The sequence below is a fragment of the Echinops telfairi genome, unplaced genomic scaffold, assembly GCF_000313985.2.
Source record: "Echinops telfairi isolate 266 unplaced genomic scaffold, ASM31398v2 ScPeMD7_7424;HRSCAF=8462, whole genome shotgun sequence".
In the NCBI taxonomy this organism is placed as follows: domain Eukaryota; kingdom Metazoa; phylum Chordata; class Mammalia; order Afrosoricida; family Tenrecidae; genus Echinops; species Echinops telfairi.
In genome coordinates, this window is record NW_022111324.1 from 78182581 (window position 1) to 78200578 (window position 17998).

Here is a 17998-nt window from a genome sequence, read left to right on the forward strand (position 1 = left end):
ACTGATGTTTTCCTTGCCTCTAGCTCTGTTATGGCTCTACCCTGCATTGTTATTGAGCCTGGAGATGGAGAGGGAAAGGAGTCGGCATTACTGGTAGCTAGAAAGGTATTGAGCAATGAATGAATGGGAATTGTACATGGTGCACTCAGGCAGGAAAACTGTGTGAGGTGGACGATCTACCTCAGGGCTGTTAGAAGACGAAGGGTGGGGTAGCCGAATTCGATTAGAGAGTCATTGAGAATGGGTTGAAGAATCACCATGGGAACTAATAGCCAGATTTTATCATGGTTCATAAAAAATAATGTTTTTTACAGCAGTCGTATATAGAAGGGATTGTCTTTAAGGGAAGTCAGTTAGGATAGAAATGGGGTAATCATATTGTTGAACTGGAAAAATAAACATTTTCAAAAGACACTGTAGGGAAAAAGAATTGTTAGAAGCCAATCACTTGGATAAAGGTGGGGACAGAAGCAAAAAGGAGCAGGCAATTGTCTGCTTAGCATCTGAAGGGATATTTTCTGTGTTGCCCAAGACGCAGTCGGTCATCTCCAGCATCTTTGGTGATGGCCTGGATTAGTGGCCCTCAAAGGTGAAGAGAGAGAGTCAGAGCTGGGAGGCTGTGTGGACATGGGATATTTGACCCCAGCCGAAATCAAGCACGTAAGAAGAGAGATTCAGAAGTCAATGAAAGATCAAACGCCTATTTTTTGTTGTTGTTTTGTTTTTGTTTTTACACAGTGTTTCTCAAAACTATAGCGCTATTTGCATTTTGGGCTGATCAAGTGTAAGTTTTGTTATATGGAACTGCTCGTTTCCAAAGTCCACATAATAAAATTGCATAATTGCATCAGCCTCCACCTCCTGAACACTAATAACTCCCTTTATGATGGGGTTCCTTACTGTACCACCCATGCTCGGATCTCTCGGGGGAGAAGAGAATTCGGATTCAGGGAAAGAGATACCAAGACAGATGGCAGAAAGTCCCAAGGCAACGCGACTCCCAAGCAGAGGGAAATTGGAAAGATCCAAGAATAAAGACACACTGAACATCAAACAGCAACCAGAGAGGTGTTACTCATTATTCTTTTCGTTATTCCCAAAACAACTAGGCTTTGTCCTTTATGGTAAGTGATGAGGCAGCTGCATTTTTCCTAGGCAGAATTCATTTTTAATGCTTTATTATTATAACCATGTTTATACTGTGATGAAACCCCAAACTCACTGGGTTCTGACACATAGCAACCCGACAGGGCAGTGGAGGCGCCCCTGTAGGTTTCAGGGACGGCAAACTTCACAGGGGTAGAAAGGCTCGGCGTTCTCCGGCTGAGCAGCCGGTGGTTTTGAATTGCTGACTTGCCGTTCATAGCCAAATGCTATGCCACCCACTATACCACCAATGAGAATCTGACTCTATGGCGTGATGCTATTTATCTAATAGGTGCATTATTTGGATCGTATATTTGTATTTTATGGACATGTCATGGGACTGATTCCTAGGCAGTGTGGTTTTGTAAACAAAAAATAATCTCCTCGTTAGGTGCTGGTCCGTCCTCGTTGACTCAGTGTTGTTCACAATCACTGGTAGGCTAAGTTCACGGTTCCTGCCACTTGCATCTTGAATGTCTTTGTTAGAAGGTCCACCTTCCAGCACTCGATCGGGCAATGTTTCCTTGTAACCCATAGGGTTTCCACTGTCCTTTTGAAATAGACCCCAGGTCTTTCTTCCTGATTGGTCCCAGTCTGGAGGCTCTGCGGAAACCTGTTCACTGTGGAAACCCCTGCTAGTACAGGAAGTATTGGTGGCATAGCTTCCAGCATGACAGCAATGCAAAAGCCATCACACCAGGACAAACTGACCAACAGGTGGTGGCCATTGCCATTAGATATCCAGTAGTTCTGTCAGCAGAGCTGTCTGCATCATGGCAACATACACATTTCTGGAACCCTTTCTAAATTTCCCCTTTAATTTACTTCCAAATGTAAAGAATATTTTATGGATGGGTGTGGAATTAAAAGGGTAACACTATCATTTGAAAGTGAATGTGACTAAATATAAATGGTTATCTTGATAATTAAATGTAGTTAACTGCTGATAATGGTCCCGTCCTTAAAGGTCAAGTATCTTCAAAGATGTTTGAGCTCTTGAACTACATTTCTTGGTAAATACCATTTAACCTTGAACTTGCATAAAGATGCTATAGTAGTTTATTTTTTTTAAAGAATATTCTCTTGGAAGTAAAATGGAGAAAGTTATTTTTATGTATAAGTTTTCGTTCTATTTAGTCTATTCTTACAGTTAGATACAACTTGGCATATGGTCGTTGGCCTGATGATGGTCACCTATTTCCATTGAGTTCTGTTGGTTGTACTGAATCAGATATGAATTTTATGAATTTCTATTTTGTATTCTATCAAGGTTTTTCCTAAATTGTTGGTTTTGGAGAGCTGTTTTATTTTTCAATACGAGCCAATGTTTTTTCTACCAGGTTGGAGAAGAAACTATGGAATAGTATTTCCGAACATCAGCTTCCACCCGTCAATACTCTTAATTCTTCTTTCCTGATCTCATGTTGTCAATCAAGGTCTTTTGCCTTCTCATAATATTCAAAGTGATCTGCCCTTTTATGAGCACCGTGAGACTATCACACAAAGCTACCGGTGAGGGAGCAGCTGCCTCGTTCAATTCCAAATAGAAGGGAATCTGTTGTCGCAAATGATCCCTAAATTCAGACACTGTCAGCCCGCTATTCTCAGGAGACCACATTCTAAGGGCAGATGCATTATTAAGGCTGATCAATGCTATGAGGACTTCGTGATCTGTTTCAATCGAACACTCTTATGTTCCAGTTTTAAAAATCGAGATTAAAATATCCATTTGAGAAAGATACATGATGTAAGGTGGTTGGGAACTGGAGTTGTAACTGATACTTCATTTTTATGCAAAACCTTCCCTAAGCTATGCTTTCTTTTATATAGAAAGCCTGTCCCTTTGACGAAAGCAGTTATGATATATTTTAATCCCTGTAATAAAGGTCATGACTCCTTTCCACCACGAGAAATGCAGCTCTTGTTTTTCAGCGAGGAATGAAACACAGACACATTCGGTTACCCCACCTAAATGTGCGCAGTCATTTCTTTGTACTATTAAGTTTCCCGTTAAGATCTTATTGAGTGTTTTCAGTGAGGCAGTTACGGACTGCTCATAGTCTCTTTCTCATTCTCGTGTGGTCGCAGTGGGGTTATCTTTCGCTAACTAAGCTCTAGTATTATGATTTGAAGGTGCATGAGAGTTCTTTGGGTTTTCTACTGGGTTCAAGTGAATGTTTTCACAAGCCCTATTCAGGCTTCCAAAGTGTACCATCCAGTAACAACGTGTACATTCCTGAGCACTTGCAAGCTGTTTATTATTCAGCGATTGTACTTTGATCTCCCCCAAATGCCTGTGGTGCCATGAGATTTTTACATAATCCTGTCATTGTCAAACATAATAAAACTGAGATCTAGGTGAACAGTAATTACAGTAAACAGTACCAAAAGCAACAAAAGGTACCCAGATTCCCTTCAGTAGAGTTGTAAATACTTTGGAATTTGTGTTCTTAAAGAAAGAAAGGAAAATGATCTTGACTATTTTTCTTTAGTCATCTGAAATTGCTTTCCTGGTTCAACATTTTAGATCCTCCCTTGGTGTGAAATTCTAGGAGAGGAAAAAAATCACGTCCTAATATGTTTATGACTGGTAATATTTTTAACTCAGACCTTTAAGAATCGGAATTTGACATAATTAGCTTTTTAAACAATTTTAACAAATGACATTTATATTGTAATTTAACAAATATGCTACATTGGCCAAGATTTCGAACAAGAAAATGTAGTACAACAAAACAGAATGGTAGCCACAGTGGGGCTGAGAGAGTAACTGGTCTCCTGAATCAGAGACCTGCAGTCAGCAACTCAGAATGCCCTTGGCTCCAGCCGGCTCTCTGCTGGCAGGGAGCCAAACTACCCCTCCTGTGTTTTTTACTCTTGCCCAAACCCTTCTGCTTTTTATCCTTAACACATTTAAGCCCTAGGGATATCACTGCCCCCAAATTATTTTATTTTTATTCATTCAACGTTGACACAACTCTTCCTATGCGCAACATGTAACGTGCAAGCTACCACCGTACTCCAGGCGGATAGGTGAATGGTGGCTTGCTGTGATGCTGAACGCTATGCCAGTGATATTTCAAATGCTAGCAGTCACCCCTGGTGGACAGGCTTCAGTGGGGCTTCCAGATTAGAGTCAGGCAGGGAAAAAAGGCTTGACAATCTACTTCTGAATATTTGTTGTTGTTGTTGTTGTTAGGTGCCATTGAGTCACTTCTGATTCACAGTGATGCTACGCCCAACAGAATGAAGCACTGCCTGGTCATGAACGGTCCTCACCATTGTCCCTATGCTGGAGCCCATGTTACAGCCGTGGGCTCAACCTACCTCATTGAGGGCCACCCCTCCACTTTACCAAGCATGATATCTTTCTCCAGGACGACTCTCTCCTGGTGACACGTCCTAAGTATATTACATGAAGTCTTGCCATCTTTGCCTCTCAGGAGCTCTCTGGCCGTACTTCTAAATCTGGCCGGATTTGTTTGTTCTTTAGGCAGGACATGCTACTTTTGGTAGTCTTCTCCAGCCCCACAATGCAAATGCATCAGTTCGTCTTCAGTCTTCCATATTCAATGCCCAACGTTCACGTGCATCTCGGACAACCGAAAATACTATGGCTTGGGCCAGGCTCACCTTAGTCCTCAAAATAAACATCTTTGCTTTTCAATACGCTAAAATGTTCTTGTGCAGCAGATTTATCCGAGGCAATTCATCTTTTGATCTCTTGACTGCTGCTTCCATGAGCATGGATTGTGGATCCAGGCAAGGCAAAATCCTTGACAACTTCAATGTTTTCTCCATTTATCATGGTGTTACCTGTTGGTTCCGATGTGAGGATTTTGGCTTTCTTTACACTGAGTTGTAATCTGTATGAAGGCTGCAACTATTGACCTTCATCAGCAAGTGCCTCAAGGCTTCCTCGCTTTCAGCAAGCAAGGTTGTGCCACCTGCGTATGGCGGGTTGTTAATAAGTTTTCTCCAATCCTGATACAATTCTGGGTGCAGCCAATGAAAACTACAGGCAGCAATAGGATATGCGCTCATACAGTGCTAAGGGGTACATCTCCTAAATTGGAAGGCTCTTAAAAAGTGACTGCAGCAATGAGTTCAGACGTACCGATGATCGTGAAGAGAGCCCAGGCCTTGGCAATATTTGTTGTGTTGTATGTGAAGTGACCACGGGCTGCCACCAATTCCACGGCAGCTACCAACCACACAATATGCACAATGGTTAAACAGCCATTTGACAATCCCTTTGGAAAACAGAGATTCAAGAAACTTTCTAGTGACAATAAAAATGGTATCATTACAACCCCCTGAATCAGTTTTTAAGAATATAAAGACTATGTACAAAGAGTTAAAAGAGCATTAAAATTAGTGGTAACGGTGCTCAGTACCTCTTGGTGTTATTTCCAACTCCCGGCGATCCCATGCATAGCAAGGATCAAACACTGCCTTGGCCTGCACGGTCCCTCTGACCAGGTGTGCATCATGTGATCAAAAGACTGATTTTCAGTTGTAGATCACCAAGCCTTTCTTCCTAGCTTACCTAAATCTGGAAGTTCCACTGTTCATGGCAGATTTTATCTGCTACTGGAAGTTAAATAAGGCTAAAGTCTGACTTATCTTTTTATTCCTAAAGTGCTAAGCACATGCTGGCATGTACTTTTAGTATCTGGATGGCACAGTAGTACAGTGGCCAGCTGCTAACCGAGAGGTAAGAGATTCTAACAATCAGTCACCCTACCGGAGAAAGACGTATCAGTCAGCGCTCATAAATAGTTACAGCCTTGGAAACCCAAGGGGCAGTTCTCCTCTGTAGGGTAGGTTTCCTATGGGTTGGAATCAACTCAACAGCAGTAGGTTTGGGTAAAGGTGCTTCTGTGAGACAGTGGTATTTCAGCTGTTGACATCTCACCTTCTCTGCAGAAAACCCAGATTTGATTCCAGGCCAATGTACAGCCACCGTTACCACCCATCTGTCAGTGTGTGTTGCTATAGTATTGAACAGGTTTCAGTGGGCCTCCAAACTAAGACAGATAGGAAGAAAGACCTGGAGATTGTCTTCCAAGAAAATCAGCCAATAAATACCCTCTGGATTACAATAGTCCGATCACATTGTGCCCGGGGGCCCGGGGACTAAAGCTCCAAGAAAAGATATGAAAGGTATGTTGGAGTTGGGGGACTGGGTGGTATGGTGGAGGGAATGATGCCATATTGTCCTGCCCAGGCACAGAACCAGGAGGAGGGATGGACATTTTGGGGAGGGGTAGACATTTTCAGAAAAGTTGGCAAAACTAAACCAGGAACAATTATACTCAGAGTTGCAGGTAGAACTCAGAGGAGCATCTGTGCTCTGTATGAGATGCGAGGCATTTGCTGAGACAAGCAGCTGGGGGAAGGGGTAGCAGTAATGAAGAGCACAGAGAAAACTGATGAAGGTTTAGAATCTTTAATGACGTAGGTGGGGAAAGGGGACATTAATGATTAAATGAAAAAAAAGAAAGACAGCAGCCTTGAGGGCACCACTGAAATCTGTAGTCATACACTTGTCAGAGGAGTCCCTAGGTGGTGCAAATAGTTAAAAAGCTTGATTGTTTGTGAAAGATGGAAAGTTTAACAGAAGTTTAAAGTTTAACCCAGAGGTACCTCGGAACAAAGACCTGGTGATTTGCTTCCCCAAAATCAGCCATTGACAACTCTCTGGAGCAGTCCCACTCTGACACACACAGGGTTGCCAGGAATTGATGGCAATTGCCAAATAGTCACAAGAGTATGACAACAGGGTGCTTTTATGTAAAAATAAGAAGGGGAAGATAGGGAACACGAACCTTTGAAGGCAGAAAGGGAAAAGTGGATGGAACCAGGTCATATTTCAGATGGAAGGGGATGGAGTCAGCGGTGCATCATCGTAAGTAACAAGATAGAATTCAATAGCGCAGTTGGGTGGTCTTGGAGAACTGCGTGGGTATTATTTTCTCTGAATAAGGCTCAAGGAAAATTTTCAGCAAATCTCGTCTCTTTGATGCTTAATGTATTGCGATTTCATTGTGCCAAGTCCAATTAAAAATGGCAAATGAAAACACATTTTCAAGGATTTATTTTAGCTAACATTAAAAAAAATGAGAAAAAAGAAGCAAGCTTGGTGCTCCATTTTTGTAAATATATCCTTAATGTCGACAACATTTGGCAAATAGTCCAACTCAGGGAAGGCAAGTAAGTTTAAGCTAGAAGCCACTTCAGCCTGCTTGATGGGCTGCTTGGAGCACTGTGTTAAAATTCTATGGCTCAATGTGAGAAGGCTTTGGTTAACCCCGTGATATCCGGGCCTGGCACAGAAGAGAATAGCAAGGTATATATGCTACGTACTTGTCATTCATGAAGTGTAGACAGACTATAAAAGTGTTGCTTTTTATTGTCAGGTATATCACCCAGGTAAGATCCCTAGGTGGCAAAAATCACTGGTGCCTGATTACGACCTAAAGGTTGGTGGTTCGAATCCACCAAGTGACACTTGGGAAAACGAAACTCGATGGTCTAGTTCCATAGAGATCACAGCCAAGAAAACCCTCTGGAACAGACTTGTAGTCTGTGACACAGAACGGCCATGAGTTAGAACGGACTCGATGGCAAAGGACTTCGCTTTAGGCTTTGGTACCAAGGTAGTACACACTTGTATGCAACATTTTGATCACAATGTCCAGTAAGAATAACCAGCCTTCTAATCAAAGCCTAGTCAAAAGGGGTGGGGTGGGGGATTCAGAGCAGAATTTCACATTCTAAAGGACTCCATGTTTTCTGGAGCCATGGGGGCTAGATGAACTGCAACTATCGCCCTGAGGTAAACTTTAACTTCAAACCAAAAATGTTCCCTGAAATCTTTTAAGAACTATCTACATGGAATCAAATGGTCAAGAGCAACTTGAAAGAGTAGACAGGAGCCTTAGAGACACGGAGTTTTCGTTAGGGGGAGGAAGACCTCAGAAAGGTGGGGCATAGTGGCACAGCTTGAAGAATGGAATCGGTGCCATTGAATTGTACGGGTGGAAATTGTTGAATTACTGGATGCTTTGCGCTGCATAGTCTCAACAACAACAAACTAATAGTAATATGTCTTATGCAAATCATTTAATTAGCTTTATCTATCACTGAACTCTTATCTATAAGTACATCATTATAGATCTTGGATATTTTGAATTCGTAAAGTCTTTTGATGTTTTTGCATATAAGATGATAATTACAAACTGTAATACTATAAGCAATAGAATGTTTATCTGTGATCTGAACTAAATTAGTGGGAGGAATATTTGGTTTAAGTGAATAGGTCCATGATATAGGAAAAACCCAAACTGAACTCATTTCCATTGAGCTGATGCCAACTCATATCCACTTATAGGGTTTCTGAGGCTGTAAAGTTTAACTAGAGCAGATAGCCTCAACTTTCTCCCACAGAACAGGTGGTGGGTTTGAACCACTGACCTTGTGATGAGCAGTTCAAGACTTGAGCAACGTTACCACCAGGGCTCCTTTATGAGTGAAAGAAAAGAATTATGATCTACTGGGATTTGTTGTGGGTTCTTTATATATGTTATTAAGTCTGCAACACAGCACACTCTATGTGGAGAAAGTGGTTGAAGAAAGTGGTGATTTGCTCAAGGGCAAACAGCCGACCTCTGAAAATGTGGAATGCAGATCTAGGTCCCACGGGCTTCAAGTTGATCCTCTTTCCGTCACCAAGGCAGTAAAGGGTTGTTACCACTTCTGACCATGAATAACTGATTTAGACTAAGAACAAATGCGGAAACTCTGTTCCTAGCCCATGGTAGATACGATGAGCTCTCCACTGCTGGATCCCTGGTGTGCTGCGGGTTAGATGTTAGGCTGCAGACCAGTCATCTCCTCACCATCACCAGCTGCTCTGTGGGAGGGTGACGAGACTCTTGCTCCCATCAAGATTGGTCTCCGGAACCTTACGTGGCTTTACTATTAATCAGAACCGACTCCAGAGCAGTGGGTTTTGGTTTATCCTGCTGGAAGGAGAGCTTGGGTTGTGTAAACAGTTATGTGTTCACCAATTACCAGACTGCTTCCTGGTTTGATTCTCCCAAAAGGTGCTTCAAAAGAAAGGCCTAGTGATCTACTTCCGAAAGATCACCAGCCTCAAAACTCGTTGGAGGACAATTTTGCTCTGAAACACACCGGGTAGCTATGCATTGTAATTGACTAGCAACTGGCATTACCAATATCCTGTTGGAATTTCATATTGGGATCATTGGTCCTACATTTTTCAATCAACGAGAAGTTCTAAAACTATATCACATCCAAATTTTCTTTAGAAAACAAGTAAAAAAGAGCAGTGTAGTCACTCGATGTGGTCCTGTTAATCACCATCTTTGTAACTCCCACCAAATGACTGGGTAACCCCAGAAAGCAACACACTGACATTCAATTGATTCCAGTTTACAGCAAAACCCCCATAGAGAGTTTCTAAGGCTTTGCGAATCTTAGGAGAGCTGAAAGACTCACCTTTCTCCCTTGGAGCCATGTGTTTGAACTCTCGTCCTCGCAGCTAGCAGTTCTACACTTCCAACAGCACCACCATCTCCTTAAGCCGGTGCTGTGACCTTCCTCATGCCATGAACCTTTAACACAGTTCCTCATGCTGTGGTGACCCCCAACCATAAGACCACTCTCGTGGCTACTTCATAACTGTCATTTTGCTACCATTATGAATAGGGTGACCCCTGTGAAAGGGTCGTTTGACCCCAAAGGGGTCGCAACCCACAGGTTGAGAACTGCTGCGTAAGTGATTGGGTGGGATTATATAAATAGAAGGTGCTTGTGACCCACCAAGGGTATTGGATCGCTTGCTACTAATGTGAGTAATGTACCCGACATCCTTGTGGGGTGGGGCCATGCAAATAAGGTGCACGGTCAGTTTCGTGTATTAAATGAGCCACCTCCGAGGTGAACAAGAGAATCTGAGTACTGTCAAGAAAGCAGAGCCAGAAATGGAGCGTGTCTTTTGGATCTCAAGATCTCTGCACGGAACCTCCTTGATCCGGAGACACAGAAAAGGGACCCCAGAGACAGAGATGGCAGAGAAGTGGTGGCAGCAGAAGCAGCGTGGGGCAGCACAGTGGGCTTGCTGGCCCGCAGAAGGAAAATGCCTTGTAACTTCAAGTGGGAGGCTTGCTGGTGGAGTGGATTGGCTCCAGGCACACATAAGAAGGAGTAAGTGGTGAAGTTTGCCAACCTAGCTTGAGCCACAGTGCCTTTAGGCTGAAGCTTACTGGCAGCGTGGACTCCTAATTGGCAGAGCTATACTTAAGGAGCCCCGGTGGCATAGGGATTACACAGTGGGCTGCTCTCCTCAGTTCGAAACCACCAGGTGCTCCTGGGGAGGGCGATGGGCTTTCTACTCCCATACAGAGTCTCGGTCTCCGGAGCGCCCTGAGCAGCTGGACCCTGTCCAAGAGGGCCTCTAGGAGCCAGTGTCGACTGGGCAGCAGTGAGTTTGTTTAGATGCACTCGCCAGAGCCGCAGAGCCAAGGGGAAGGGTGGGTGCGAGAGAGGCATGCCGGTAGTGACGGCTGAGAAGAGACTCCTTGATTGCAGACCTGAACGCTGAGCATCCTCATCCTGAATTGTAACCGGTTACTTTCTTAACAAAGCTCTTATCACACTTACTGCTTTTCCCCCTTGGAATGGATCATGGAAACCAGCAAAGTAGCAAGTGCCGTGGGAAGGAAAACTGCTGTGGAATTGATAAAAAAGGTTGGAGGGTGGAGGCATGCCTCATAGGAATCGATCTTAGGTTGATGCTCATAGTAATTCTTCTCTATCTTACGGTCAAGCTGGGGGAGTTCAGACATCATGTGTGTGCCATTTTTGCAGGAAATAAGGAAAGATTGTACAAGAGAATATGTTCAATTGATAGGGCTCTTCCATGTGTATGGACTTGGGTTTTAGAACACTTTGATATTGCTTCAATCCTCTTTGATTGATCTTCTCTTGTGTTACCAGAGCTTAGATGGGACTTCATCTTGTCTCCTAGGTCATTGGTTAAACCTTGAGGTCACACAAGAGTTCCAGGAACACATTAGTTAGCAGAACACTACAGAGATATTGGTGACATCATGGACATAAGTAGCAAGTGAAGTTGGTCCTCTGATAACCCACAGGCATTGACAGTTTATCAACATGCAGAGTGTTTCTAAGGCTCAGATATAAACCGTTTTTCTAATTCAAAACAAATCTAACTTATTAAGTGTCTCACTGAAGGCCCCAATTATGTTGAGGATTTTGCACTGAGCTTATTTTAAAGTGCATTTCTAAAGCTTTTTGTCCAAATTTTCCCATAGTCTTACACATGACGAGAATCTGTCCCTTTATATTTAGCTGCAGACCACATAACAAGTTCTTAGGCAGAACACATTATTTTACTGGTACCAGAAGAATAAATACTGTATTTGGAACATTCCAGTGTTCTTTAAAATATTTCTGTTTCCATAGTGATAACATCATGTTCTAAAAAGGAGAACTGTGTTTCTTTAGAAACCACGTGTATGGATGCATGTTCACATGAAGGTATTTGAAGTGTCTCACCTGCTGGTGGTCCAAAAATGGCACAACAGTAGAAATGAAATCAGTCCTTGTCTTATGAAATGAGATGTGGTCAATATTTTATTGCCTGGTTATAACTATATATATATATATATTAATGCTGCTTTACATGTTGTCTTCTTAGAAGGGGGAAACTAGATCCATAATCATCAATAAATTGAGCTAACAAAATAGATATTCTAGAAGAGGGACTCTGGTGGTGCATTGATTAAAGCCCTCGGCTGCTGACCGTAGCTTGGTGATTTGAAACCACCAACTGCTCTGAGAGAGGGAGATGTGGCAGACTGCTTCCCCACAGATAACTGAGGTGTAAACCCTATCGGGTAGTTCTACTGTGTCCTGCAGAGGCACTATAAGCCAAGCTGGTTGTGTTAGTATGGGTACATTAGAGAAACAAATCCACAGAAACTCATATATAAGAGAGTTTTATATAAAGGGTAAGTGCACATCAAGAAAGCATCCAACCCAGTGCTGCCCAAGCCCACAAGTCCAACATTAATGTCCAACACCAGTCCACAAAGTCCTCCTCCATCTCACAAAACACACACTATGACGCCGACTGCACGAGGAAAACCAAATCAGTGAACGAGTAAGCATCTCAGCGCTGGCAGGGGTCTCCACACAGCTGCTCCAGCACCCAGGGCTGCATTGGGGTAGGTCCATGTGGCTTCTCCTTGGGGATGTCTTGCAGGAACTGAGCCTTGCCAGCTGAAGCAGTAACTGGCTAAGGCAGCTGCACCCAGGTCCAACCATTAGAAAGCAAGAGACCCGAGAAGTAGAAAGGCGAGGCTCACCGAGCCATTTATCCCTCTGCCCTTCAATTAACTCCACATGTGTTTATCAGCCAGGTTGGCACAATAAACTTTTAACGGACTCACTGGCATTAACTCAATGGCAGTAGGTTTTTAAAACATGAGTCCCTGGGGATGCAAGTGGTAGAGTGTGTGGCCACTAATGTAAAGGTTTGATTTCCAGTGATCTACTTTTGAGGAATAAGTCATGGGAAAATCTGTAGAGGAGTTCTACTGACACACCTAAGGTTGCTCGGAGGGAACTTTGACTTGACGGTTCCTGATTACATGGCAAGTATTGTTCTAGAACCTGGGGTTCTCAGTGACGTTGTTCATCCAATGGGGAAAGCAAGAAACATCTTTCTGAACAATAAGGGAGGTCTTAAGGGGTGGTGGTGTCATCATTCGAGCTGGGCTCCAATCTCCATGGCCGGAAATCCAAACCAGCAGCATCTCTAAGAGAAAGCCTGGGCTTTCTACTTCTGTAAACAGTCTCAAAACCCCACAGGGGGTCGCTATGACTCAGCATTGACTCAATGGCAGTGTGTTTTATTTGAGTGAATCGTGTGAAAAGATTAATACAAAAATGCTTCTTCAGCAGATAGACATTGGGCCTCTACTCAAGTACTCCCTCAACACAAGAACACTTTGTTCTAATAATCTGGCACTCTGAGATGCTCACCTTCCCGACATGATCCCTGAAGACAAAGTGGGTGCATATGCAAATGTGGTGAAGAAAGCTGATGATGTCTGGCTATCAAAAGGTATAGTGTCTGGGGTCTTAAAGGCTTGAAGATAAATAAGCGGTCATCTAGCTCAGAAGCAATGAAGCCCACATGGAAGAAGCCCACCAGCCTGTGTAATCATGAGTTGTAAATGGGATCAGGTATCAGGCATCAATGACCCAGAGCAAAAAATAATAATGTGAATAAGGGGGGAGTATGGAGTGGAGGCCCAAAGTCAACCTGTAAGCAATTGGACATCCCCTTACAGAAGGGTTGTGGGGAGCAGATGGGCCAGTTAAGGTGCAGCGTAGCACCGATGAAACATACAGCTTTCTTCTGGTTCTTTAATGCTTCCTCCCCCTCACTATCATGACCCTAATTCTACCTTACAAATCTAGCTAGACCAGAGCATGTACATAGGTACAGATGGGAGCTGGAAACACAGGGAATCCAGAACAGATAAACTCTTCGGGACCAATATTGAGAGTGGCCATACCAGGAGGGGAAGGGGAAGGTAAGGGGAGAAAGGGGGAACCGATCACAGGTGGATGTCCTCCCAGGGGGATGGACAACAGACAAGGTGTGGGAGGAGACATCAGTCCTTACAAGACATGAATTATCAAGGGTTCATGAGGGAGGGGGAGGGAGGGAAAAAAATGAGGAGCTGGTACCAAGGGCTCAAGTAGAAAGAAAATGCTTTGAAAATGATGATAGCAACATGTTCACAAATGTGCTTGAGACAATGGATGGATGGATGGATTGTGATAAGAGCTGTATGAGCCCCCAATAAAATGATTTTTAAAAAATGCAGCTTCATAATAATAGTATTTATTCTTTTTTTAAAAAAAACATTTTATTGGGGACACTTACCGCTCTTATCACAATCCATACATCAATTGTATCAATCACATTTGTGGATAATGGTATAGAATACTTTGAAATTATACACATTCAAAAGATAAGGAACAAAGGAAAAAGAGAGGGCTAGAGACCATTGCACTTGATACAGTTGTCCCCACATAGCTCCCTAGGGAGCCAGCTGGTAGATCTAAGAGTAAGTGAGCCTGTGTTGAGCACAGCACATGGTGTTTTCATGGAAGTTAGCTAATTAAGGCATTACAAGTCAATATAAAGACTCGGGGAGTGAGTTCTGTGGGAGTAAGCTGTCCTCTGGAAGACGGTGTGCATCTCTTTAGAAAGCTCATACGTTAGATTGGCAGATCCTCCTTGAATACCCAATCAGCTGTCATCAAGTTGATTCTGACTTATAACGACCGCAGGTGTGTCAGAGTAGAACACACGTGATTTGCCAGCGGCGAATTGTATGGAAGTGGATCGCCAGGCCGTTCTTCTGAGGTGTCGCTGGGTAGACTCGAACCACTAGCCATTAAGTTAGGTTGATCACATTAACGATTTCCAACGCCCAGCTACCCCCATTTATTGTTGGCTTTTCTGGCCCACGATCTTCCACATTTGCTTTGTATGCGGATTTTGTCCTGAGAAGCCCCACCCCAGCTCTGAAGGAGACTCCCCACATCTATCCTACTAACTAACCTCTTTTCTCAGGGGAGTGGATGGGTGTCAGGCATGCCACTGAAAAGGTCACTTCTCTGCTTAACGAATGGCCTTCTGGCATCTGGCAAGGGGGGTGCAGGTCACAGATGTCTCCCCGCTGGGTCCGTCGCTATTCATAGGAGGACAGTAAAAAGATTGGCGTGTCCCCACCCCCTCCCTGGGGCCATGCATATTTGCCTCCTGCACAAGGCTTCTCTTGTGCTTTCAGTAGGAAAACCTTGAAACGTTTCATGTCCTAAGAAGTCCGTGTCTAGCTGACATGTGCAAGGTCCTTTTCGTGGTGACCCTGTCCTGGTGCTCTGGTCACAAGGGAAACTGCAACCTCCCGACTTTCCCTGACTGTGAAAGGTTTGGCTAATTGTCTACATTGACCTAAAGAGCACTTGGCTGCAGACACTTCCCAGGCAGCAATGGGCACAGACAGCTTCATGGACCAGACGTGGGGGTCACAGAGTCAGGAAGGTCCTGAGGGTGGCCACCCTTTCTTCAGAATCAGACAGCTTCGGCAGATCTCCCAGAAACCTTCTATACTTTCTTAAACCCTGCTAATTAATTAGTAAAGCAGCAAGGCACCCCCCCCCCCCACCTCACCCCTCCACCAAAGTATCAAAGAGGTAAGCACATACTTTCATGTAAAAGATTTCAAAGTTTTGCTCTTGCCCCAGCAGGGCCAGAAGTCTCAGGGAGAGGATAGGGAGGGAAATTTTTTTTTAAAGTCTAACTCCATCAAGGAAGTGAACTTTTAGTTGCCAACCAGCCAGTCCTTTTAACTACTGTGATTCTACCCAGATGTTCTTTCTTAAGTGCAAAGGCATTGTTTTCTTGCCAAGAAATGGAATGATTGATCAAATCATCTTTACATCATTTCATCTTATCCATTCCCATCTGAAGGAGCAGATATTGCATTAATATTAATATTCTTATTCTCCCCCTCGAGAGAGAAATGCTCCCTGAACCCCACAATTACTGCCAATATTACAGGGCTATAAAGTTGGAGGAGGAAGCTACCAGCACAAGGGTTATGGTTGTTTTATTAGCAACAGCTGGTGGCAGTACCCTGCTTGTTTCTTTTCTTTTTTCCTCTCTCTTCTTTTTCTTTTTGAATGCTGTGCTTATCAGATCTAGCTTCTTGAAGCTGGATGGCAAAGGGTAAAGGCAGAGCATAATATATTTTAGCTTTGAATGCACAAGAGGGGATTTATGCTAAAAAAAAAGGTGTAGGCAACATTTGGAGGTTGATGAAGCAGCTTTACAAAAGATTTGGTTTAAATATCAGAGGTTTGAGCAATTAGGCAAACATTTGAATAACTATAACCAACTGTAGGATTCAAGGAATATCTTTCCTTCTCATTTATCCAGGATACTTTCATAGGAATAAAAATGTGGACTGCACATGTCTTACATTTATCCTTATTGTGCCTTTAAGTACCTTTATTATCCAGGGTGGAGCTTGCAACACCTGGGCTCCTTATAACGATGTTGGAACATGATGACCATCAAAAAGAAATCGGTGCCATTTGCCCACTAGAGAAATAAATCTTCCTTTACTCGCTTCTACCCTGGATTATATCTGAAAAGTCAAAATGAACACTTTCATCTGACACCATGTTTGCAATTCCAGGCATTTTCAGGTATATTAAATTCACAGATGGAATTTATATTTGACAAAAACTTTTGGCTGGTTCAACATATGCCCTTTGTCATTGTAGCGATTTTGTTTTTATTTATTTATCCTGGTTTAATGAAACTTGGGTGAATATCCTTTATGGAATGCATCCCATAATGTTAGAATTATACACTCTTTCCAGTTTCATAAAATACCAATTACATATCATAAAAATAAGAAAACCATACGAATTTGCCTATTAAAATGTTGCAAGTCTTAGAAGAACAAGGGCATAGTTAAGACATGTATTGCTTGCTCAGCTCTATAAATCATGACAGCTGGGAAGAAGATGATTAACATACCCTCAAATATGGACCCATGATGTGCCTTGCTCTTGGGGAGAAAGAACAATGCCAAATGGCAAGAAACGTTGGCCTCCCTGTCTCTTTTCTGGGTAACAAATTTAAAGTCTATGGTTCTTTCCTACAGATCAATATTCTTAAAAATAAAAATGTAAATAAAGGAATCTTAAAAGCAGCAGCGAGAACAACACTGAGATGCACGGTCTCCCTCGAGATGGGGTTGCTTCGCGCAGTGTGCGTTTCCTGCTGTTCTGCTTAGTGTCCAACTGAAAGGACAGGCACTGCAAAAGAAGCAGAGACTCCTGTCGCCTACTGCTACACTCTGTCCATCTAGTCACTAGGTGGAGACCTAGGGCATTGTTTATTCTAAGAAATCCCTGCATCTTAAATAATGGAAACTTTTGGGTGGTGACAATGATTAAGTGTGTAAAAAGGTCAGCAGTTCTAACCCACCCAGAGGTGCCTCAGAAGAAAGGCCTGGTGATCTGCTTCTGAAAGGTCAGAGCATGAAAGCTCTAGGAACACAGTTTTGCTCCGAAACACAGGGAGTGCGTATGGCTGGAATCGTACAGCTGGAATCGACTTAACAGCAACTCGTCGTTTCTGGTGGTGTGTAGTGAGACTAATGCCTCCCCTCGCCCCAAGGATGTCGCCACCACCTGTCTGTCAGTCCTACTGAGGAGGCTTATGTGTTGCTGTGATTTGGAAGCTGTGATCTCAAATACCAGCAGGGTCACCCTCAGTGCAAAGGTTTCAGCCGAGCATCCAGATTAAAAAGAGCCTGGAAAGGAGACCCTGCCTATGCACTTCTGGGGGAAACAATTGGCTCGTGAAAACCTTATGAGTAGCAGTGAAATATTGTGTGTGATAATGCAGGAATCTGAGCCCTCACTTGGCTCACTCAAAACACAACTGGAGAAGAGTAACCTCCCCACAGAAAAGTTGACCTTAATGATTTGGATGGAGTAGAACTTCAGGACTCTCATTTACTGATGTGACATGTCTCAGTGTGAGAAGGAACACCGGTTAATAAATAGAAGGTGGGATATTAAGAAGTAGGAATCTAGGAAAATTGACAATTATCAAAAATGAAATGGAATGCATAAAGACTGATTTCCTAGACATTAGTAAGATGAAATGGAGCGATATTAGCCATTTTTATTCAGA